Consider the following 26,579-nt stretch of genomic DNA (forward strand, 5'->3'; position numbering starts at 1 on the left):
GCTATTTAATATTTTATATTTGTATTTCAGTAACTTAACTACCATATGCCTACGTGTGTGGGTTTTGTTTTTTTTCTTTTGTACCCAGGGTTCTTTGAGCTTGTTGGATTTGTAACTTGATGTCTTTAATCCAATTTGAGACATTATTAACCATGATTTCTTCAAATATATTTTTCTGTTCCATTATCTTTCTCATCTCTTTTTGGGACTCTAATTACCACATATTGGATGACTCAATATTTCTCCACAGGTTTTGGAGGCTCTCTTCATTTTCTTCAGTGCTTTTTTGTACTTCAGAATTGATCATTTCTATTGACCTATTTTCTTTTTTTTTTATTTTATTATGTTATGTTAGTCACCATACAATACATCATTAGTTTTTGATGTGGTGATCCACGATTGTTTTCGTATAACACCCAGTGCTCCATGCAGTACGTGCCCTCCTTAATACCCATCACCGGGCTAACCAATCCCCCCACCCCCCTCCCCTCTAGAACCCTGTTTGTTTCTCAGAGTCCATAGTCTCTCATGGTTCATCTCTCCCTCCAATCCGCCCCCCTCATTTTTCCCTTCCTTCTCCTAGTGTCCTCCATGCTATTCCTTATGTTCCACAAATAAGTGAAACCATATGATAATTGACTTTCTCTGCTTGACTTATTTCACTTAGCATAATCTCCTCCAGTCCCATTCATGTTGATGTACAAGTTGGGTATTCATCCTTTCTGATGGCTGAGTAATATTCCATTGTATATATGGACCACATCTTCTTTATCCATTCTATTGACCTATTTTCAAGTTCACTGATTCTTCTGCCACCTACCTTCTTTTGTTAAGTCAATTCTGTGAATTTTTTATTTCTCTTATTGAACATTTAAGGTCTATAATTTCTATTTACAGTTCTTTGCCAGAGTTGCCACCTATTCATTTATTATACATTTGTTTTCCTTCGGGTTCTACTGCACACTTTATTAGGTGCTTTAAAGTATTTGTCTGTTCATTGCAATATCTGATTCATTCAGAATTGGTTATTTGCTGCTGCTTCTTTTTTCTTGATTATGAGTCACGTTTTCTTGTTTCTTCATGTATCTAGTTTTTGTATTATTATTAAATACAAGTCATTATGAGTAAAACATTGTAGTCTCTGGATTCTTTTATGGTGCTCTGGACAATGATTTTTATTTTAGAAAGCAGTTAATTAGGCAGGCTCAAACTCCACGCTCTGCAGCAGACAACAGCTAACATCTCTGTTTAAGTACATTGGCTTTCAGATGCTGCCTTCCACCAGATTTTCTGTAATCTCCCACACACAAGCCTAGTTTAGTGGTTAGCCTATTATTTGGATGGATTTTAAATGCAGATTTGGGGCACTCTCTCTTTCAGGATTTTCCCTCTTTCTAGATGATCCAGCTCCAAATTCTCTCTTCTAACACCTCAGTCCAGAAACACTGAAAGGTTTCTCCTGTGCAAAGCCACAGACGGTGGAGTACCAGAGGCAAACAGGTATGAACTCAAAACTTCTACCTAGTCAAGTGCTTGAATTTAAAAGGTAGCCTCCCCTCTAGTTCCACCTATTTACCAGTTACACTCCTTTAACACCCCCCCACACACATACACACATACAGTTGTTCAGATTCTGTGATTATCTATGGAACAGTTAATCTGACTAAGCAATTCCACCATTATCACAAATTTTAACTTCCACATAGTGGATTTTGAGTCTAGTCTTATGATAAGCTCAGTAGTTCCTACAACCAAACTCTAACCTAAACCAGCAAGTTTCTCTTCCTTTACTTTTCCCAGCAGGAGTTCTTACAGTACTTTGAGCAAGTCCAGTGGACCAGACCATGTCAGACTCTGAAGCCAAGCTGAGTAGAGCAGTACATTGAAAAGTATTGGAGAATTCATCTAAACTTGCCATCCCCCTCCCCAGAAAGGTAACCACAACCATCTCCCATAGATAATACTTTGAACCTCATGTTGATTGTATCCCCTAAAATTCAATTGGGTAAAAAAAAAAACCCTGATAAACTGAGAATATCAAAAAATCTACTTCTGAAACAAAATATCCTTCTTGCCCCCTTTCCTTACCTGGTTTAGAACTAATCAAACCTTTTGATTGTACTATTCTACTAAAAATATTGTAACCTGGCTTCATTTTATTAGAGCCTAAACCTGGGAAAGAGTCAACCACATTTACTAGCCCAGCTAATCATGACAGTGTGTCCAAGCTTTATGAATGTTTGTCTTTCTTTTTTTCTCTGTAGGGCAATACAAATTTAAAATGAGAGTAAAATCCCTAATATTTAATTCTGAAGAAACTAGCTATCATTGCTATGTATCTTGATGAAAATAATATAGTAATATTTTTTTTTTTAATAAAGGAGAAAAAGAAATACTCACAATGAAATACCACTATACACCACCAGCTTGACAATACAAAGTGTTGGTGAGATGTGGAGTATTTATGATTTTCATCATTTCTGTGACACCAAGCTACAGAAAATGGGACTCATGGGTCGGGCTGTCCCATTGCTCATACTAACCTAGAGGTACTAGAAACACGAGGGCAGGAGGTGCCCTGAGAAGCTGGTGGATGTGAAAATTGCCACACCGTTTAGGAGAATATTTTGACATCCACTAGCAGTGATGAAATTTACAAACATCCCACGTCTCCCTAAAATTTAGCACTGTCAATCTTGTCAACCTGTAATGTTGAACACAGACATACTCTTCAAACCAGCAATGTCACTCCTCATTTGTTCCCTAAATAATTGCATGCATAAGCACAGCAAGACCCATGTAAAAGAACATTCTTTGCGGTGTTTTTGTGCAATAGCCAAAACTGGAAAACAGCACATAGTGATCAATGTGAGAGTGGATAAATACATTTTGGTATGTTCCTACAAGGGAAAACCATACATTAATAAAAATGAAACCATATGAAATGAAAAACAAACTATAATGACAGTCAACAATATGGATGAACTTCACAAACATAATGTTGGGCAAGAGAAGCAAGACTCAAAAGAATAGAGACTACATGATTTAATTAATATAAAGTCCCAAACAGACCTTTCCATACTATGTGGTTTCGGGATGCACATATAGGTGGCAAAACGATAAAGAAAAGCAAGGAAATAATTACCACACATGTCAAAGAAATTGGGGAGGAAAAGAGAGCAATATGGTAAGGGTGGTGGAGCCACATATTTTTGCTTTAAAGTATTTATTAACCTTCCTTTACACTTAATAGACTTTTTCATATATGTATTTCACAGTAACATCTTTAAAATACAATAAAATTAAGGAATATTAATGGCTCTGAAGGCCACTAAATATTTAGTACTTTAGTACTTTCAGGGCTTTAAGAAAGGTTTGAGATACACCTACTTGCACCTTCACCACCCCCTACCAGCACCACAGTGCTTTCCTGATTGTTCAAGTATTACAAATGAGTCCCTATTACATATATTTACACATTAGAATATTTTGTCCAAATGCATGTCATAAATAGTTGATGAGAACCACTGAAGATAGTTACAGAAAGTCTTTAAAATACTAATGACTTCTCCTCCTCCTCACCTTTATTAGCCTGGCATTAACATAAATTATCTCAAATAAAGTCCATTGTGTTTTCAGAGCAGGTTCAGAGGGGAAACATTCCCATTCTTCCTCACACCAACCACTGGACCCTCTACTGCAGGTTGAAACAGCACCTCCTTCTGTGAGTGAGACCACCTGCCCAGGGTCTTGGGTCACTATGTACTCAGGGCATAAACCAGCTGGCCCAAACCTCAAACCCCATCAGCCTCGAAGATTTCAAAGATCCATCTCATTACGCTTCATACGCACCCGAATGATCATTTCTGATGAGAAGTCCCCACAGGACTCTGGGCTCCCCCACCATGTTCTTGCTCCTGGCCCCAGAGGTCATGCCTCCCAACAGCAAGTTTCCCGCCTCCCTGCACATTCTCCTCCTGCCCCAACCACAGCTGATGATGCTCTGAGGACGCTGCCCTCACCATCTGCCCTCACGTGACTCCATGCTCTCACTGTACTTCCAAACCGCCTCCCCCTCTTCTGTAAAAAACAAAGATTCGTTCAAGGACATGGGATCAAACTTTGCTATCCTTTCCTATTCTGCGGCTCTCCCTCATTCATGGCTGACCCTATCACCTCGATCCTTCCTGTCGACTCCAATACCAACTTGGACCAGGGGTTCTCCATAGCGGCACTTACCAATATTTGGGGCCAGATAGTTTGTGTGGGGTGCTATTGTGTGCATTGTAGGATGGGTAGCACCATCCTTGGGCTCTGCCCACTAGATGCCAGGAGCCCCTCCCAGCTGGGACAACCAAAAATGTTTCCAGATGTTACCAGAGGCCCCCTGACGACACCTCCCACAAAGAATTATTGCTTTAAATGATCCATCTCCTATCTGAACTTTTAATTCCTTAACCCTCTTAACTCTAACAATCACATCCTCTACCAACATTAGATACCCCTCAAAGGGTAGACGCTAGACCACACCACGTCCCCAAACCTCAGTCTGGACATCCCGCGCTGCAGCCTCATCCCTGCTCCCAGTGCGCTGCTCAGACCCGGCTGAGCCTCCATGCGTCACACTCCTCACCACCCTGCACCCTCAGTCCCTCCTTCCCCAGCTTCGACTCTTGAGATTTCACAACTGTTACTAATAGCTTTACCTCCTTTGCTCTCCTCTTCAGATTAATTAATGCAAATTTTGCTTACCTGGAAAAATCCCTAACTCTGGTTAAGCCCAGCTATCGGCTTGTGCAGTACCTGCCTCTGAGCAGGTGACAGTCACTGGAGAAAATCCCTCCATCTGCTGACAAGACTCCCGTCAAGTGTGTGGCGAGTGGTCTCAAGGGAACACTCCCGAGGCCGGCCGGAGCTACTCAGCTCCCTATGCAACCCACTCCCACATGTCACTGACAGCCAGGCCCTGCCTCTTCCTCCCTTCTAAACTTCCAGGTACCACATCCTCCAAAATAAACGGTCCGTAAACTATCCTACGTCCCTCTCACCTGCCAACCCCTCTGATCCACCTGCATCTGTCCCTATGTCCCCTGTCTCTGCTGTTTCACAAACAGAGGGTCTAAGACCAACCCTCAACGTGCGCCCACCCGCTCACACCCCTACAATCACACTTCCCTCTCCCGTGGTGCGGGGTCTCTCTTTTCCACCAGATAATACCCGTTATCAGATGAATGCTCCCTAATAGCACTCAACTTGGAAACAAACAAAACACAAGCCGTGTCCCCTCTGCACTACCTTCTTCTCAGTGCTGCCCACGGGCCACCTGCTGGCTGGGCCTCAACCCTGCCAACGCCCCCAGCCCCTCAGCTCCAGCCCATGGGCTGCCTGGAGGGTCCCAGGACACACCAGGGCCCTGGTCCATGCTCTTCACGCAGATGTCTGGGTAGCACTCTTCCTCACCTCCTCCTTGACTCAAATGTTCTGGTGCCATTTAAAATCGCAGCCCCTGCCCCAACACTCCCTAACTCTATCTAACATAATACACATTTTACTTACTTATTTCATTGATTGTCCTCATTATACTAGAAGAAATGCTCCATGAATAGAAGAATTTTTCTGGTTTGTTTACTGATGTATTTCCAGTGCCCAGTACATAGCAGGTGCTCAATAAATACTTGTTAAATTGATGAGTAAATGAATAAAACAGTGCATGCATGCATGACGGATGGAAGTGTTTATCTGTTTATTCCCTGTCTCATGAGAGCAGAGAACAGGGATTGCATTTTATTCTTTACTTTTGTGCCCACAGTGCCTGGCACCCAGAACTAGATGCTTAATAGTTAATCAACTAATCTTTGAGTGGTGGCCTTCTTTTCACTTTTCAGGTCTCTACTCAGCTAGAAAAGGACAAACGTTTGAATGTTCTGTATTACTTGTACCCCCCCACCGAGAGCAAGGAAAGTGTTTGTCATGCTGTTCAGTAATTATTTCTTCAATAAACAGGGAGATATGCACCGTCACACATACTGATTTCACCAACTTCACCAAAAATAAAGTACAAGTATTTTTCCTTGGATGCAATTATAACTTTGGATCAATACTTTAAAAGAATTTGTACCCCAGATATCCAGGCAGCATTGTGACCAGGAAGAATGAGACCATGTTACAGGTGTCCCTCCTGAGGGACGGGTCATCCAAAATGACTTCCTCTGTCCCCAAATTTATCCTTTAATTTAAGAGGTCTCCTTTAATGTAAAAGCCATTCCTCCTGTTGAATTACAAATATGCCTAAAAGAAGTAACTTTAAACTGATTCTTGTTGGGTGCCTGGGTGGCTCAGTTGGTTAAGCGACTGCCTTCGGCTCAGGTCATGGTCCCGGGGTCCTGGGATCGAGCCCCGCATCGGGCTTCCTGCTCTGCGGGAAGCCTGCTTCTCCCTTTCCCGCTCCCCCTGCTTGTGTTCTCTCTCTCACTGTGTCTCTCTCTGTCAAATAAATAAATAAAATCTTTAAAATAAATAAATAAATAAATAAATAAACAAACAAACAAACAAACAAACTGATTCTTGTTGCTAATGTTAGGGGCAACCCATCTCTAATGCACACCCTTCCCACGCTGCAGCCGCCTGGCCCCAACCTGAGCTCCAGGAAGCTGGAATAATCTGACCTCAGATAGCGGAGCGTGGACTGCCCCGGAGCTCACCACCTGGCCTTGTCTTGCTGGCACCCTAGCTCCGAGGGGTGGGCTTCCCCTGTGGCTTGTTCTTGAAGCCGAGTCCCTATCAGAAGCCCCAGTTCTAATATCAGGTTCTTGCCTTGTTCTCTGGTAAGCACCTGCCCGCTGCTCTGCTCCCTGATGCTTACAGTCTTCTCATGTCCTTGCAGATCACCGTCCCAGATGCCAGCCCAGCCAGTGACTGTCCTTCTGTCCGTGACTGACCTCCCCGGCCTCTCCAGCTACCACCAACTTTGGTCTTTCCAGATTTCAACCAATCCCAGGATATCTGGTCTAGGTACAGCTCATCAAATGATGCAGCCACTGCCACAAAATGTGGTATAAACATCTCAGTAGGAATGAAGAGTCTGAGAGAGACAAAGAGAGGGTCTCAGGATCTTGTATAGGGTTGTGCGTGTGTGTGCATGTGATGCACCAGCCACTGGCCCCAGGCACACGCACATAGTAAAATGTCCCCGGACACCCCCGGGGACTGAGCAGCCACTATTTGTCACGAAAGCCACACGATGCTAGGCTTTCCGGAAAGGACCACAGTAAAGAAGAGAAGTCTGCTCCTGTGATCTTTGCTTATTTCTCTCTGAAAAAGGAGGCCAAGAGTGAGGCAAGAAACCAAGGACTGCCGACAGTGGTACGAGGCCATGTGAACACACAGCTCACGGCTCTGACCAGCCCTGGACCCCATCCGCATGCCTGCACCTCCCTGGCCAAGTCCAGTGACAGCCCAGTCAACATGCCCCTGACCGTATTCCTTCTGCACAACCCAGTGAACGCAGAGAACCAACACGACTGGGTGATTTGGGGAGCACACCCAGAACAGGGCCTGTTTGAGACCAGTTGGTAAGCAACCATCTCTTTCTCCTGGAGTCCTACTGTCCCAGTTGTCTGAGCCCGTGGTTACAGGTTTCCTAGTAATGGTCACTGATCATTTTGCATGAGTTGGTCTAGATGCTTCAGTTAGACCACAAACTGCTTAGTAATGAGACCCCCCCTCCTCTGTGATCTCCAGAATGCCGAGGAGCGGGTTCAGCCCCATGGGAAGTCCTTAGTCCTAAACCCACGTTGGTTTGTGAGTACCCATGTAGGGACGCCGAGGATTTCCAACCCAGCCACCTACATGATGCCTAAGGATGAGTTCTTGGCATATTTTTGGAGGCAGCATGAGAGGTTTAAATTTCAGATCTTCATGACACATTTAATTTCAACTTCGGTTTGAAGTCAAGTGCCTACTACATATCAGGCACTCTGCTAGGGGCCACAGTACACACCGGTGTTATAAAACAAGGCTTGATCCCTGAAATCAAGAATTCATAGTCCAATGGGGAAGAAAGACAATAAAAAGTAAACATCAATAAGAATGTGATTAGAAATATAATAAATGTTAGTGAAGGAAGTAAACAGTAGAAGATCAATCAGTGTGGAGTAAGTAACTTTCTGACAACAGTATGTATCACAAAGCTCAAAGGTCATCCCTGAGACCTATGACTTCATCGTAATGTAGAGGAACAGAGTAATACTATGAGGACAGACTGTGCAGCCATAATTTCAACTAAGGCCGGGGAAAAATAGTAAGAGCCTCTGTACCTCTGTAAAACATAAGACTCCTTCTCAATAAGGGCCTCTCCAGGCTTGTGAATATTTTGTCTACTCCCTACTCTCTGTTCTTCACACGCATGCAATCTTGAAACCCAGCTGAGAAAATGAGGCCACGCAATTTAAGGTTATATAAATGCACAGGTCAGGCAAGGTAAGAACACTCTGAATCTGCACTTAGGTTTAGCTGCACACTCTTCATTAAGAAATGCAGGAGCCTCAGGGAACCTGGGGGGCTCAGTCAGTTAAGCTGCTGGCTCTTGGTTTCGGCTCAGGTCATGATCTCAGGGTCCTGGGTTCGAGCCCTGCGTCAGGCTCCACGCTGGGTGGGGAGTCTGCTTCAAGATTCTCTCTCTCCCCCTCTACTCCTCCCCCCAGCGACTCACTCTCTCTCTCTCTCTCATAAATAAATAAATCTTAAAAAAAAGAAATGCATGAGCCTTCAAATGCCCAGTCTCGTTGTCTGAGATATTTATTACTCATTCAATTCCCAGGAACAGAGACTTAACAAAAGCAATGGCACTTGGTTTCTCACAGGGCCCGCCCCCCCCCCCGGAATGACTTGGGGAGTATCTTGAATTCCCTATGAACTTGGCTACGTGTATTCCCAAATCTAGCTCTGAGGCTGGTAAAGTGTATAAATTATGTCTCTTCACAATGCACAAAGATTTAAATTTCCCCAGCTCAATTATAATTAGAAAGTATCTAAACTTTACCTCAGTGATTTGGTTTCCCCATTAATAATTGGATCTTCAGAATTAACCCCTTACAAGAAAACCTTCCTTCAGACACCCAATTCTGGTTTCTCAACATACCACATGGAAGAATTGCTGGTTTCCCATAAATTTCAGACTATATGAAAGAATGGGGAGCAGACGTGGTTTGCAGGGGACACTGACATCATTGCTTCTGTGGCTGTCGGTGACCATCACAACGTGTCTCCTTCTTCTTGAGCAAACATAGGCTATTTATTGGAAGATGTTTAAGAGGACTATTGATCAGGCCAAAATTTAATCATTGTGAACTAACCAGAAAAGTAATTTGCACAAACAACTGGGTTTCTAATTACAGTAAACCAGCATTCAAATCAACCCCTATTTTCAACATAGCTCCTGGGAGGAAATCCCCTATGTTACATGAATAATGGGCTGGATTATGTGGAAGAGTCACATGCTGATGAAGGTCCTCCCTGAAGGAAGTCTCTAGTGGTCTGCCACAAGGCTCTGTACGTGACCCTGCTCTGATGAATATTTTTAACAATTTGAGTAAAATATTAAGAAGTGTGTCCATCAAGTGTATACATAACAGAACGGAGGAGAAATAATACCTTGGGTCACAAATACTTCACAGGCTAAAAAAAGAAAAACTAACTAGCTGAAACTAACTATATAAAAAGTCCTATACTTCAAAAGCTCAATTGCAGAATCTAGGGACAACTGAGGACAGCAGTTTGTGTTAAAGAAATAGTAATAATTCAGAAGCTGTTTTGAATGACATCATTTAAATACAGTCCATTAGATGACAGGCGATTATATTCCTCATCCTCAGAGCTAAGTCTCGTTTGCTTAGTGTCATGTCCTGGCAACCAGCACACATTGGGCATTTAATAAATCTGTGCTGAGTGAATAAGTGGACAAGGCAGCACACAGTGGCCACTGAAGAAGGTCTGGTGTGGTCAGTACACAACACTAGTCTGTGCAGATGAGGCAGGGAAGGGCCCCATGGGGCTGATACCTGCTAGCATCTGCAGGAGCTCTGGTCTGAAGCAACCTGACTTAGACGAGCCACTGATACAGTGTTGCATGCTCCAAGATCCTGAGAGGGTGTTGATCAACCTGGATTTTTAGAGCAGTGAGAATACTCTGCAGGCTGCTATCCTGGTGGGTACACATCACCACACATTAGTACAAACCCACAGAATGTACCACCTAGTGAGTGCACCCTCATGCATACTACGGACTCCAGGAGATGATTGATGACATGTCCGTGTGGTTCTGTCAACCATGCCACCGTGCCACCCTGTGACAGATGCTGTGTGGGGGAGTGGGGGGGTGTGCACACGGGAACTGTCCCTACATTCGTCTCCACTTTGCTGTGAACCCAAAACTGCTTTAAAAGAAATAAAGTCTTTTAAAAAGATAAAATTAGTGAAGAAGCTATCAATGTTAATATTGGGAAAAGTAAAGACTAAGCAAAAACCAGAGTAGGCATGATGACGGACCTCACTGAAGCTATCAATGTTAATATTGGGAAAAGTAAAGACTAAGCAAAAACCAGAGTAGGCATGATGACGGACCTCACTGATTCAAAGGACTGCCATATGGCCTTGGCATAGTCCCTGCAGAGCCAAGGGGTTGACCCACAGGGAGGCGTTATTTTAGTGACAGGAAGAAGGAACTTTGTCCAAACATGGAAGTGCCCGACGACGACATGCACTGGCCTGGACAGCAATCATTTCTCTGTTGCTGGACTCATCAAGGAGCAATCCAACAACCTCCCATCAGGACTGGTGAGAGAGGAACTCATCTGTTCCTGCAACAAAGCACAGAGTAAGTACCTGCTGTATGCCCCGTGTACAGGGAGCATGGACCGTGCAGAGAAAGGGGACCACACGGAGCAGCCCTCAGTGGCTCACTCAGGGAGCTCACCTGGGTCACAGCATAAAGTGGGAGGTGACGGGGCCATGCACCATGGACGACCTCATCCCAGCAACCTCCTCTCTGCAGCCTTGCAGAGAGTCAAAAAGCAAAACATGTTGCAAACACACTGATAATGAGTCACTGAATGTTTCAGAATCTTCCAACAGAATGGATGTAAGATAAGCCCACAGGCCTGACTGCATCATTAGGTAACAGCCTACACCCACCGCCTGCACTCCACACTGCAGAGCTTCCAGATGAACCAAGAACAGAGCCGTAAAGGGCTTCCTCCTAACACACCACTTATAGTCACACCTGGAAAACACGTATCTGTGGAAGGCTCACACTCACAAAGGGATGTAACTCATGGAGCTCCTCAAGTCTGCTCATTTTAATCATGGAGTAAAACCTAGAGGAGCCCCCCCGCCAGGCTAGTATTCCTAGATTTCAGAGGATGGGCCCCTGGGCCCTTGCTGCCACCTCAATACACTCAAATCTAGGTGTCTTTCCTCTCCCTGAACAAATCTAAAAGGCAGTTCTACCTTCCTTCAGGAAACAGAACATCAAGGTCATTTGGTCATGTGGTTTCCACCTGAAGACCCCGAAGGGTGCACCTGTACCAGAAGCCTAACACCAACCGTGCACACGTCCACAGCGATACCACACAGCAATTACACAGTGATCCCCTCGTGCTCTGTAGGTAAGTCCCTTCCAGATGCATCCGGGGGGCGGAAAACCACACACTGTGGCTTGCTTGTGGAAAAGCTGCTCACCACTGAGGCCACAATGGCCTCGTTTTCCATGCTAGAACCTCAGAGGAACCGAGTTGACAGATTAGTGAGCTCTGCAGAAAGCTGCTGTCTGGTCAGATGTGAACATTTGGAATTAAGGGATATAAGAGCTCCCATGAGCAGATCAGCTGGAAAACGTGAACTCATTCCCTTTGCTTTCTGGGAGGGCCTGCAGTTCGCCTGTGTTTAACCAAATGCCTCCCAAACGCACGAGATCTTAGATCCTTTTTAGTCCATTGGGAAGGCCCTGTTTGAGGAATATGGCCTTGGGCACACAGATGGTTGGAGTGACCGCCTCAGCAAACGCTGGTCTACCATCATGGAGACTGAGGTCCAGAGAGAGGCACAGCCAGGTGCGGAGGAGACACAGGATGGCGACAGGTGGCACAGGAGCATGGCCCGACTGCAGGCCACGTTCTTCCATATCGACGCTACTGCTTTGTGAGCGAAAATAACCAGCACACACACACACAGACGAGTTCCCAATCCACAGGTATTTCCGTAAGCACGGTTTAATAGAAATGTAACTCAGAAAAGCATTCCGGCTCCCTACAAAGGCTTCAAATGCAACCACTAAAAAGACTTGAGGCTAAATCTGAAAGGGGGGAGAGACAGCCATATTATGCAACAATTTGTTGTCCTTGCCAAACACTGGTGCTTGGAAGTTAAGAAGAGACAGCAGGCGCACCTGTGTCCATTGGCATTGAGTTAAATCAATCCAAAAAATTAGGCAAACAGCCAATTACCTGTCACCCAAAGATTCACTTAAAGGATTTAAATAGTTTTTACAAGCATGAATTTAAATTTTCCATACTCCTAAGATAGTCTTCCTCAGATATTTACAGAGACATTAAAATTTTATGACAGTATTCATGAAAAAGTAGGAAATAACAATGTTAATCACAGGTGCCCCGCAGCAGCCTGTCAATAGCTTTCTGGGGATCCCCACATAGGGGGTAAGAATCCTTTCACCATTCACTTGCACCATCAATATTTCTGGTTTCAAATAATGATGATCCCACATCCCTGACGTTTCTCTCAAGCATCCTGCTGGTTCTTCCTCTCTGCGACAGATCTCGTCCCTCCTTCCACGGCAGATGCTCCTGATTTGCACTCTCTGCCAGTCACTGCTCTGGGCCCCCAGGAGAGAACTGAGCAGACAGACAAATTACCCCATCCTTGTGAAGTTTACACTGCAGAGGGGTTATTAACACAATCACAAATCTTGCTTTGTAAACAAAATTTTTTCTCTTCTTCAAAAGTAGACGATGACAACAAATGGAATATCAGGGAAATATACTGTCAACCTCATTCTAGCAGAGACAGTCCCTGGAATTCCAGACTCCAAAATATGTGCTTGCAAGGAATTCCCATGATCAACAGGCAGTGGTGGGAAAGCCATGTTGTAGGTATGGGTTCCCTAAGCGGTTTCAGCTACTATAGCAAGAGGATACCATATATTTATTTCTCTCCATAAAACTCAACAAGTAGGTACTTTTAAGAAAAGTTTTAAGACAGTTCTCATCTTTTTCTTTGTTATGACTTAGTGGGTCAACAACAGTAACCAGGGGCATTATTTTAGCACTGTATAATTTCTGAAGTGCTTTCCAGAACGACCATATGGGGTCAGGTGGGGTCGGAAATCCCCCCACCAACAAGCACATACAGACCCCTAGCCTTAGACCAAGGGTGACGCTGACGATGGGGTGTTTGGACCTTGTCCTTTGGTGAGCCACAGATTCACCTCCTGGAACAATATGTTTTATTGGGGTCACTAAGATCGCTTTATGAAAGCGCTCACCCCAAATCCTTCATGGAACAAGTAAGGGTAAAATAATTAACAAATTTCTTACCATGTTTGTGGTTGTTGAGGACACTGCGTGCTAACCATCTGGGCCTAATAGAAAAAGCCCAAGGTAAATATTTTTTGCATCCAGTTCTCAGAAAAGGTTTGCTTCTCCCCGGGAACTAAGATGTTTCTTCCTTTCTAATGATGAGAATTTTGGTTCTCACCATGCCTTCATTTTCATCTTAAATTCCAGGAAGCTCAAAATCAAATGTGAGGCAGAAATATCATGTCTCTGTGAGCTTTTAGTCTATTTGTGCTCTTTTCCTCTACTACCAAACTGCTTCTATTTCTATGCTATTACTTCTTATTAACAGTGGTTTGCTGCTGCTGGTTTTAAGATGCCTCTAATCCTTTTCTGGAATGAGTGGGACCCAACAGTATGCATATATTCACATAAACCTTCAATTGACAGACAAGGAAATTATTCATACACATTCTAAGTGATGGGGGCAGAGTAACAGAACCTGGATGGACCTAGAATTGGAACCCAGATCTCTGAAAAATTAGTCTGTGCTCATTTTATTATGCCCCCTCCATTCCCCTTGTTAACTTCAAGGTAAATACCCAAGACACCTTGTACAGGAAAAGTGTCTGAACTTAACAGACCATACATGCCTTCCCTCCCTGGGATCCCTGCTCCCAAACTGATTGGTGTAACTCAACACCTGATAACAGTTCATCTGCGTCCATCTAAGTCACCAGTAGTGATACAATAAAAATTCACCTCAATTTATCTAAAACCTGAGCATGTTTTGCCCAAAATGAATGAGTTAACTAGGTGGTTTCTTTCCATCAAGAATTAAACTTTAAGAAACATAGGCCATAACTAAAATTTTTTTAAAAAGTCAGTTGGCTATAAATTCCACTGATGCTTAGATGTCTATGACCTCCTGGCAACTAAAGATAAACTTTTCTTAAACTTTTTTTCCTGCCCAGCAGAACCCCCTCGGACTTACTTAGGTTTACATCCAGACATTTGGATTTCATCTAGAATGATCAGTTCCCAGCTGCAGAATGAGAGCTAAGGCAGTCTTGTCAATTAACATGCTATGGTTGCAAGAGAAATTCTACCATCCCTTTACCAATATTCAAGCCCTGGTTAAGTGACCAAATCCCAAGTAGGAGTTTGTTTGTCTGCCTTTCCATTCATCTAGGAGCCCCAGTGGTGTGTCTTCCAGGGATCTGAACACCACTTTATTTAATATACTGATCCTGGGATTCCATTAAATATAAATGGTTGCCTACACTTTTAAGCCTGTCCACTGCAAAGACAGATTTCTGTTCAATCTGCAACTACTTAAGGTGTCTACTTCATCATGACAATTATCCCGTCGCCTGCCCCCTGTGGCAAATCTTTATGATTTAATAATAATAATTGCAGAAGTTTCAGATGAAGAATTATAAGCTGTCAGACACGCATGTGAAGAGTTGACCAGTCTATGTGATCTTGGCATCTATGACAAGGCCAACAATAAAGCTAAAAACACAATTTCAACTTAGAAATGCAAAATGTTTGGTAAACTATTTCATCCAACAACTATTCATCAAGGCCCTTCTAAGAATCAGACTCAGATTACTTGGCTGGGGTAGTGTCATAAGCATGAAAGACAAGGCTGTATCCAGGTGAGCACATTTGCCTGGGTTTTGGTGAGTGGGGAGAGAGGAATGAGCAGGATGGGATGAGGGGCTGGAGATCACGAGAGACAGGGCATCAGCGAGCAGCTCCAGAGACAAGAAGAGGGTAACCACACAAAGGGACTGGACAAGCACCGAGCCAAGGGCAGGAGGTGCAGGGAGAGTGAGCTCAGAACACAGGACACAGCGGGTGCTGGTGAGGACGTGGAGACCAGGGAACCCCAAGCACGGTCGCTAGGAACGCAAACGGATGCGGACACTGTGGAAAGCAGGACAGAGGGTCCTTAAAAAACTAGGACTACAACGACCATGTGATCCAGCAATCCACTTCTGGGTATTTACTCAACAGACCTGAGATCAGGATCTTAAAGAGCTATCTGCTCTCCGAGTCACTGCAGCATGACTCACCGGAGCCCAGACGTGGAGACGGTGTCCACCGATGGACAACCGGAGAAAGAAGATGAGCTGTGCACACTCGGCAGCCCTTAGAAAGAAGGGAATCTGCAACAAGCCACAACATGGGTGCGCCCTGAGGACACTGTGCTCAGGGAAATAAGGCAGCCACAGAAAGACAAATAGGGTGCGGGTCCACTCCATGAGGCGTCTAAAGTAGCCAAACTCGCAGAGCCATGGAGCCGCGTGGTGCCTGCCCCGGGGCTGGGGCGGGGGCCCGGGGGGCTGAGGGCGGGGTGGGGGGCCACTGCTAACCCCGGGCGCCCAAGGTCTCCCAGAGAGCAAGGCGAACAAGCCCCAGAGCTCCAGACCTATAGTCAGCAATGCGTATTGTCACTTAAAAAACCGTTACGAGAGTAGATTCCACGTGAAGTGTTCTTGCCACAGTAAAATAAAACTTTTAAAAAAGGCAAGAGAGGCCCCGGGAGAGGGAACAGGACGCACTGAGTCGGTGAGGCGGCAGAAGGCAGCTCAGAGCCCCAGGGACCGTGTTGGGAGCTCGGGCTCTCCTGCAAATGCCGTGGAAAGGCCCTTTTAAAGTCCCTTCAGAAGAAGGAGCTCAGCGTCCTGTCTTGAAAGCCATCGCTGTGACTTCTGCGAAAACCAGAGGAGGAGCTGAAGCAGGGCGGCCAGCGAGCAGGCTCAGCACAAATGCCAGGCTGCTTCCTGCAACCAGCTCACCTCACCTCTTTGACCCCCGTGGCCCCTCCAAGACGTGCAGCCCCCGAGAGATACTCAGGAGCAGCTGGGATGCAGGGGAAGGTAAGGTGTCGTTGGAAGGCTGTCCCCGCCCGACACCCAGTCCCCTGTGGCCCCGAGACGGAGGTCCTTTCCTCCCCACCGTGTCTCAGATGTGCCCGCTAGAAACTGGCCTAGAAGGAAACCATGACAACCACAGGAATTCCTACCCACTGATGGAGCTTACAGCCCTCGCCACGAACCCAGGCTAGACGCTAATTGCTCAAATTAGCCTGCGAGCAGCATCCCCACCGACGAAGGTCGGTTCCCCGTGAGGAGCCGCGCAGAGCCCCATCTGCCCCCTCAGGCGCAAGCATTTCCGCACGGTCCTGAGTGGCGCCCGCTCAGTGCACGTGGCTCAGGGCCCGGGGGCTCCACGCCTTGCCCCTCAACTCACCCGTTCTCTCTCTGCGGCTCTGAGTAAGATTTAATGTTAAAATAGGATTCTGTGGCCCCCCAAAGCCTAGAGTCCCATAAGTAGTGACCTCAGAGGACATTTACAATCTATGACTGGTCCTGTGTCGCTGGCCTGGCTTCTGACCTCTGTCCTGCTGTCCAGACCACCAGGGACTGTCCTGCTATGCTGGGTCAGCCGGATGCGTCCGTTCCTATGTCCCCAGGCCCGGCAGCCGCATGGGACGTGACGGTCCAGCCCCTCTCCGCAGGGATGTCCCCCTCGCCCACGCCTGCGGCCCCGGCTGCCATCTGCACACCCACCGCGGTGCTCACACATAAGCCTCCGGCCCAGACCTCGCTTCCAAATGCCGCCCGACACGAATGTCAGCCTTCCGGACGCAGCCAGTGTATCCCCCACGGCAACAGAAACTCAACAAGATCGCCATCGAACTTACGACTCTTCCCAAAGCCTGGCGGGCTCCTGTTTCCATATTGGCCGTGTCTCCTGCTGGAACCCGCCCACAGTGTGTGAGTTCACAAGCACTGTGCATGTACGCACTCTTGCATGTGTGCATCTGCGTAAAACCTGCATCTTCAGCCAAGTAGGCTCCAATATGTTATAAGCTAACTATATTATATATATAATACAATAAAATCATTCTGTTGTATATATGACGAGCTGTGGGCTTCTCCCCGACTTCCTTCCCCTCTATCATAGCCCCCCTCCTACTCAGTAGCCACGGCCTGGGTCACTGCTTCAGGACCTAAATTAGAAGCAGCCAGACGGATGAGCTCATGTGACAATGACTCTGGGTTGGTAGGGTACAGTAACAAAGACACATCTGAACTGTAGAGAAGCTTCTGGAAGCAAGGGCTAACCCCAGATGTTCTGGTGCTTCATTGCGGAAGACCTTCGGCACTGCAGGAAGCCGGATAACCAGAATTCACGTTCTGTGAGCAGAACACTCTGGTGAGCACCACGTTCCCAAGAGGGTAAGATGCCTGCTCAGCCGAAGCCGGGCCGTCGGTCTCCTGCTGCCTGAATCAACCGGCTCTGCTCAACCGAGGCCGATCTGCAGCCCCGCGAGACGGCGCCCTCATGGTGCGCAGGGTGCTGCTTGCTGGTGCCGAGACAGCACAAGTGTGGGACGGAAGCCCGGCAAGGGGAGCAGAGGGAGGGAAATCTGGCCACACAGTGAGAACGGCATCGCACGCCGAGAGACAGCACGCATCCGGGCCCCGCATCTCAGGCGCCTGCGTCAACCAGCACGCGAAGCCACCTCAGCTGCTCTAATCCGTATTTCAGGATAGCAATGACAAAGAACATTTTCTAACCATTAACTATAGCTAATGTGTAAATTGAGGACAAAAGCACAGGAACTGACTGTCCTTTATTTGTACTTAAAATACTAGGTGCATTTGCATTATATCTGATTCTCTGCCAGAGATTACTGCTCTGGACCACATGTGTGTCCTCCCCAAATTCGTATGTTGAAGCCTAACCTGCAGGGGATTGGGTCACGAGGGTAGAACCTTGTGACAGACTAGTGCCCTGGCAAGAAGAGGCACCAGAGAGCCTGCGTCCTCTCTCTGCTCTCCTTCGGGTGCCCAGGATGCGGGCCCCAGCAGACACCGAAGCCGCCGAGCCCTTCAGCCTCCAGATCCGTGAGAGACAATGTCAGCAAAGCTGCCCAGCTGTGTGGCCTTCTGCTCGAGCAGCCTGAACCAAGACGAGCGCCCGCAGCACGGGAAGCTGATCCTTCAGCACAACGACGCTCTCTGCCACGTCTCCCCCATTGCAGAGATGCTCTCTCCATACTTACATACCCCCGACAAGTGCTTCCTATCCTCACAGCACTCAGGCTGCTCTGGAGTATTTGCTCCAATGCTGAGTGCGCTGCATGAAAAGTACCGACAAGCTAGAGTCCCCCAGAAATCATCGCAACACTGCCGTTCGGGAACTTGGGAGGAGCCGAGAAGAGCAAATCTGGGGAAGATATTCAGCTGCCCTGCAACGGCTGGGAGAAACCCGTCTCGGTCCCTCACGGGGAAGGCAGGGGGCTAAGGACTCGGCTGCCTGGCCCCTGACCTCAGGCCCCCTCACCTGACACCTGGGACAGCCTTAGCACGGGGGGTGTGATATGAGATCACGTGCTACAGTGCTCGGCAGAGAACCCTTCACCATGTTTTATCAATACGGAGATTAACCAGCCACACAGAGCATGAGTTTCACATCGTTACCTGCAAAGACATTCATGGACTGAAATTGTTGACCATGGTGGACACAGAAAAGTGTCTCCGGGAGGAGCTCCACCCCAACACTGAGCAAGAGGATGGCCACAGGAAGCTGCCGGCCACCATCCACTGTAGGAGCCTGGCCCTGGGGGGTCACCCACACAGGGGTGCACAGGTCGGCACTGGAAGAGCCTTCCCCGCTGTAGGAGGCTGGGGCCAGAAAGGCTGTCCACGCTGCTGGGGCTACCAGACCGTGCTCAGCTACAGCAGAGCCAGGAGGTCAAGCCCCGTCCTCTTGCAGGGTCCCCCCACTGACCTCTGCTAACAGTGCTTAACGTCCAGTTGGTGGGCGAAGAGAAATGTTTAATGGGCCCACATCCACTTTGGCAGAATGGGCAAAGAAGTGTGAATGTGGAGTGGAACAGCAATAAACCGGTAACTTGAACACTAAGCTTTCGAGCTGCCTCCCCACTGCCACGCCCCACCTCAGTCCTCCACTCAGCCAGGGTGATGCTCCTTCAGGTAAATCAGATCGTCCCCTCCGCTCTCCAGCCCCCTGCTTCCAAGGGCCCTAGCAGCCTTTCCATGTCCATGCTGCCCTCACGCTTTCTGCTCCTGCCAAGATGCCCTTCCTGTGGGAACAATGTTGCCATCCCCAGCACGTCCCCCTTGATGGTTAACATATGTGTCCACGTGACCAGGCCACAGGGCACCCAGACATCTGGTCTATTATTCTGGGTGTGTCTGTGAGGGTGTCCTAGATGAGATTAACATTCAAATCAGGAGACTGGAGGGGGGCGGAGCAAGATGGCGGGGGAGTAGGAGACCTGGATTTCGTCTCCTCTCAGGAATTCAGCTGGATAGGGATCAAACCGTTCTGAACACCTACAAACCCAACAGGAGATCGAAGAAAGGAATAGCAACAACTCTCTGAACAGAAGAGACCACTTTCTGGAAGGTAGGACGCGCGGAGAAGTGAATCCGAGGCGATATTCGGGAGGATAGACGGCGGGGGAGGGGCCTCCGTCGGCCGCTTCTGGCAAGTAATAGAACCACGGAGCACAAAATCGGAACTTTTAAAAGTCTGCTCCGCCGAGGGACGTCACTCTGGTGGCTAAGCAGGGGGTGGAACCCTCGGGACAGTGTGGTCTCAGGACCCTCGGGGTCACAGGAAGACCGGGGGTGCCTGAGGGTGGCAGGGCTCCCAGGGATCGGAGCCGGGAAGCCGGCTGCAGAGGCGGAGCCCAGGCGTGGGCGCTCAGCTCGGGGTCGCCATTGACCGTGATCCGCGGCACCCTCGGGCCCCTGCTCCTCCAGCAGGGACCCAACAAGCAGCAGATCCGGGGAGACTCACCTTCCTCCCCCGGGAGGGGCCGCGAGGGAGGGCACCGCAGGGATCGGCTGGGTTTGGAGACTCCACCTGGGGTCGGGTGCCAGAGATAGAAACGCGCAGTCACAGGCCGGGCGAGCACGGAGTGCGGCCGGAGACGGGGAGACGGGAGTGACTGGCGGCTTTTCTCTGGGGGCTCAATGAGGAGCGGGGCCCGAGTTCTCGGCTCCTCCGGGGCGGAGATTGGGAGGCCGCCATTTTCACTCTCTGCCTCCAAAGCTGTACGGAAAGCTCGCAGGGAACAAAAGCCCCGGAGAGCAAACCCGAGCAGATTACTTAGCCGGGAGGGGGCAAGGGCGGGGCAATTCCGCCTCCGGCAGAGACATTTGGGAACCACGGCAACAGGCCCCTCCCCAGAAGATCAGCGAGAACAGCCAGCCAAGACCAAGTTTACCGATCAATGAGAATGGCAGAACTACAGAGCTAGGGGAATACTGCACATAGAATTCATGGCTTTTTTACCATGATTCTTTAGTCTTTTAAAGTTAATTTTTTTAACTGTCTTTTTATTTCTTTTTGAATTTTTCTTTTTCCCTTTTTCAACCAACATCTTATCAATCCCTTTTTTAAAAAACATTTTTATTTTTCATTTTTAGAGTCATATTCTATCCCTTCATAGTAGTTACCCATATTTTTGGCTTATATATATAAGTTGTTCTCTCTTTAAAATTTTGAGATAGTTTCTTCTAACAGATTAAAATATACCCTAAATCTCTAGTATATGGTGTTTTCTATTCCCCTGCCTGATCACATCCTCTCCCTTTTTTTTTCTTTTTCTTTTTTCTCTTTTTAAATCCTCTTCTTTCTTTTTTCAAACAACTTCTTATCAATTCCTTTTATAAAATTTTTTATAATTTCCATTTTAACAGTCATATTCCATCCCTTCATCATATCAACCCTTATTTTTGTACATATATAAGTTTTTCTTTCTTTAAAATTTTGGGAGGCACTTTCTTCTAAAAGACCAAAATACACCCCAAATCTAGTGTGTGGCACTGATCTATATACCAGCCTGATCATATTTGATCACATTCTGGTTTTTTGTTGTTGTTTTGTTTGTTTTTGTTTTTATCTTTATCTTTTTCTTTTTTTTCTTTTTCTTTTTTCTCTCTTTCCCTTTCTTATCCCACTGCTTCAGGTCTTTTCTGATTTGTTTAGAGTATATTTTCTGGGGACGTGGTTACTCTGCTAGTATTTTGTTCTCTCATTAATCTGTTCTCTGCACAAAATGACAAGACGGAAAAAATCACCTCAACAAAAAGAACAAGAGGTAGTACCGACTGCCAGGGACCTACTCAATACGGACATTAGTACGATGTCAGATCTAGAGTTCAGAATCATCACTTTAAAGATACTAGCTGGGCTTGAAAAAAATATGGAAGTTATTAGAGAAACCCTTTCTGGAGAAGTAAAAGAGCTAAAATCCAACCAAGTAGAAATCAAAAAGGCTATTAATGAGGTGCAATCAAAAATGGGGGCGCTAAGTGCTAGGATAAATGAGGCAGAAGAGAGAATCAGTAATATAGAAGATGAAATGATGGAAAATAAAGAAGCTGAGAAAAAGAGAGATAAACAACTACTGGATCACGAGGGCAGAATTCAAGAGATAAGCGATACCATAAGACAAAACAACATTAGAATAATTGGGATCCCAGAAGAAGAAGAAAGAGAGAGAGGGGCAGAAGGTATAATGGAGCAAATTATAGCAGAGAACTTCCCTAATTTGGGGAAAGAAACAGGCATGAAAATCCAGGAAGCACAGAGAACCCCTCTCAAAATCAATAAAAATAGGTCAACACCCTGACATCTAATAGTAAAACTTACGAGTCTCATAGACAAAGAGAAAATCCTGAAAGCAGCTCGGGAGAAGAGATATGTAACCTACAATGGTAGAAACATTAGATTGGCAACAGACCTATCCACAGAGACCTGGCAGGCCAGAAAGGACTGGCAGGATATATTCAGAGCACTAAATGAGAAAAATATGCAGCCAAGAATACTATATCCAGCTAGGCTGTCATTGAAAATTGAAGGAGAGATAAAAAGCTTCCAGGACAAACAAAAACTAAAGGAATTTGCAAACACAAAACCAGCCCTACAGGAAATCTTGAAAGGGGTCCTCTAAGCAATGAGAGACCCTAAAAGCAACATAGACCAGAAAGGAACACAGACAATATACGGTAACAGTCACCTTACAGGCAATACAATGGCACTAAATTACTATCTTTCAATAGTTACCCTGAATGTAAATGGGCTAAATGCCCCAATCAAAAGACACAGGCTAACAGACTGGATTAAAAAACAAGACCCATCGATATGCTGTCTGCAAGAGACTCATTTTAGACCCAAAGACACCCCCAGATTGAAAGTGAGGGGGTGGAAAACCATTTACCATGCTAATGGACACCAAAAGAAAGCTGGGGTGGCAATCCTTATATCAGACAAATTAGATTTTAAACCAAAGACTGTAATAAGAGATGAGGAAGGACACTATATCCTACTTAAAGGATCTATCCAACAAGAAGATCTAACAATTGTAAATATCTATGCCCCTAACATGGGAGCAGCCAATTATATAAGGCAATTAGTAACAAAAGCAAAGAAACACATCAACAACAATACAATAATAGTGGGGGACTTTAACACCCCCCTCACTGAAATGGACAGATCGTCTAAGCAAAAGATCAACAAGGAAATAAAGACTTTAAATGACACACTGGACCAAATGGACTTCACAGACATATTCAGAACATTCCACCCCAAAGCAACGGAATACACATTCTTCTCTAGTGCCCATGGAACATTCTCCAGAATAGATCACATCCTAGGTCATAAATCAGGTCTCAACCGGTACCAAAAGATTGGGATCATTCCTGCCTATTTTCAGACCACAATGCTTTGAAACTAGAACTCAATCACAAGAGGAAAGTCGGAAAGAACTCAAATACATGGAGGCTAAAGAGCATCCTACTGAAGAATGAATGGGTCCACCAGGAAATTAAAGAAGAATTAAAAAAAATACATGGAAACCAATGAAAATGAAAACACAACTGTTCAAAATCTTTGGGATGCAGCAAAGGCAGTCCTAAGAGGAAAGTATATAGCAATACAAGCCTTTCTCAAGAAACAAGAAAGGTCTCAAGTACACAACCTAACCCTACACCTAAAGGAGATGGAGAAAGAACAGCAAATAAAGCCTAAACCCAGCAGGAGAAGAGAAATCATAAAGATCAGAGCAGAAATCAATGAAATAGAAACTAAAAGAACAGTAGAACAGATCAACGAAACTAGGAGCTGGTTCTTTGAAAGAATTAACAAGATTGATAAACCCCTGGCCAGACTTATCAAAAAGAGAAGAGAAATGACCCAAATCAACAAAATCATGAATGAAAGAGGAGAGATCACAACCAACACCAATGAAATACAAACAATTATAAGAACATATTATGAGCAACTCTATGCCAGCAAATTAGATAACCTGGAAGAGATGGATGCATTCCTAGAGATGTATCAACTACCAAAACTGAACCAGGATGAAATAGAAAACCTGAACAGACCTATAACCACTAAGGAAATTGAAGCAGTCATCAAAAATCTCCCAAAAAACAAAAGCCCAGGGCCAGATGGCTTCCCAGGGGAATTCTACCAAACCTTTCAAGAAGAATTAATACCTATTCTTCTGAAACTGTTCCAAAAAATAGAAACGGAAGGAAAACTTCCAAACTCATTTTATGAGGCCAGCATTACCTTGATCCTAAAACCAGACAAAGACCCCATCAAAAAGGAGAATTACAGACCAATATCCCTGACGAACATGGATGCAAAAATTCTCACCAAAATACTAGCCAATAGGATCCAACAGTACATTAAAAGGATTATTCACCATGACCAAGTGGGATTTATCCCTGGGCTGCAAGGTTGGTTCAACATCCGCAAATCAATCAATGTGATACAATACATTAACAAAAGAAAGAACAAGAATCATATGATCCTCTCAATAGATGCAGAAAAAGCTTTTGACAAAGTACAGCATCCTTTCTTGATCAAAACTCTTCAGAGTATAGGGATAGAGGGTACATACCTCAATATCATAAAAGCCATCTATGAAAAACCTACAGCGAATATTATTCTCAATGGGGAAAAACTGAGAGCTCTCCCCCTAAGGTCAGGAACGCAGCAGGGATGTCCACTATCACCACTGCTATTCAACATAGTATTGGAAGTCCTAGCCACAGCAATCAGACAACAAAAAGAAATCAAAGGCATCCAAATTGGCAAAGAAGAAGTCAAACTCTCACTCTTTGCAGATGATATGATACTTTATGTGGAAAACCCAAAAGACTCCACCCCAAAACTGCTAGAACTCATACAGGAATTCAGTAAAGTGGCAGGATATAAAATCAATGCACAGAAGTCAGTGGCATTCCTATACACCAACAACAAGACAGAAGAAGGAGAAATTAAGGAGTCAATCCCATTTACAATTGCACCCAAAACCATAAGATACCTAGGAATAAATCTAACCAAAGAGACAAAGGCTCTGTACTCAGAAAACTATAAAATACTCATGAAAGAAATTGAGGAAGACACAAAGAAATGGAAAAACGTTCCATGCTCATGGATTGGAAGAACAAATATTGTGAAGATGTCAATGCTACCTAGAGCAATCTACACATTCAGTGCAATCCCCATCAAAATACCATTCACTTTTTTCAAAGAAATGTAACAAATAATCCTAAAATTTGTATGGAACCAGAAAAGACCCCGCATAGCCAGAGGAATGTTGAAAAAGAAAAGCAAAGCCAGCGGCATCACAATTCCGGACTTCAAGCTCTATTACAAAGCTGTCATCATCAAGACAGCATGGTACTGGCACAAAAACAGACACATAGATCAATGGAACAGAATAGAGAGCCCAGAAATGGACCCTCATGTCTATGGTCAACTAATCTTCGACAAAGCAGGAAAGAATGTCCAATGGAACAAAGACAGTCTCTTCAACAAATGGTGTGGGGAAAATTGGATAGCCACATGCAGAAGAATGAAACTGGACCATTTCCTTACACCACACACAAAAACAGACTCCAAATGGTTGAAAGACCTCAATGTGAGACAGGAGTCCATCAAAATCCTAAAGGAGAACAGAGGCAGCAACCTCTTTGACCTCAGCCGAAGCAACTTCTTCCTAGAAACATCGCCAAAGGCTAGGGAAGCAAGGGCAAAAATGAACTATTGGGACTTCATCAAGATAAAAAGCTTTTGCAAAGCAAAGGAAACAGTCAACAAAACCAAAAGACAACCGACAGAATGGGAGAAGATATTTGCAAATGACATATCAGATAAAGGGCTAGTATCCAAAATCTATAAAGAACTCATCAAACTCAACACCCAAAGAACAAAGAATCCAATCAAGAAATGGGCAGAAGACATGAACAGACATTTTTCCAAAGAAGACATCCAAATGGCCAACAGACACGTGAAAAAGTGCTCAATATCGCTCGGCATCAGGGAAATCCAAATCAAAACCTCAATGAGATACCACCTCACACCAGTCAGAATGGCTAAAATTAACAAGTCAGGAAATGACAGATGTTGGCGGGGATGCGGAGAAAGGGGAACCTTCCTACACTGTTGGTGGGAATGCAAGCTGGTGCAGCCACTCTGGAAAACTGTATGGAGGTTCCTCAAAAAGTTGAAAATAGAGCTACCATATGATCCAGCAATTGCACTACTGGGTATTTACCCCAAAGATACAAAAGTAGGGATCAGAAGGGATACGTGCACCCCGATGTTTATAGCAGCAATGTCCACAATAGCCAAACTGTGGAAAGAGCCAAGATGTCCATCGACAGATGACTGGATAAAGAAGAGGTGGTATATATATACAATGGAATATTATGCAGCCATCAAAAGGAATGAGATCTTGCCATTTGCAACGACGTGGATGGAACTGGAGGGTATTATGTTGAGTGAAATAAGTCAAACAGAGAAAGACATGTATCATATGATCTCACTGATATGAGGAATTCTTAATCGCAGGAAACAAACTGAGTGTTGTTGGAGTGGGGGGTGGGGTGGGAGGGATGGGGTGACTGGGTGATAGACACTGGGGAGGGTATGTGCTCTGGT

The sequence above is a fragment of the Mirounga leonina genome, unplaced genomic scaffold (genome assembly GCF_011800145.1).
Source record: "Mirounga leonina isolate KUSES-001 unplaced genomic scaffold, KU_Mleo_1.0 Mir_321, whole genome shotgun sequence".
In the NCBI taxonomy this organism is placed as follows: Eukaryota; Metazoa; Chordata; class Mammalia; order Carnivora; family Phocidae; genus Mirounga; species Mirounga leonina.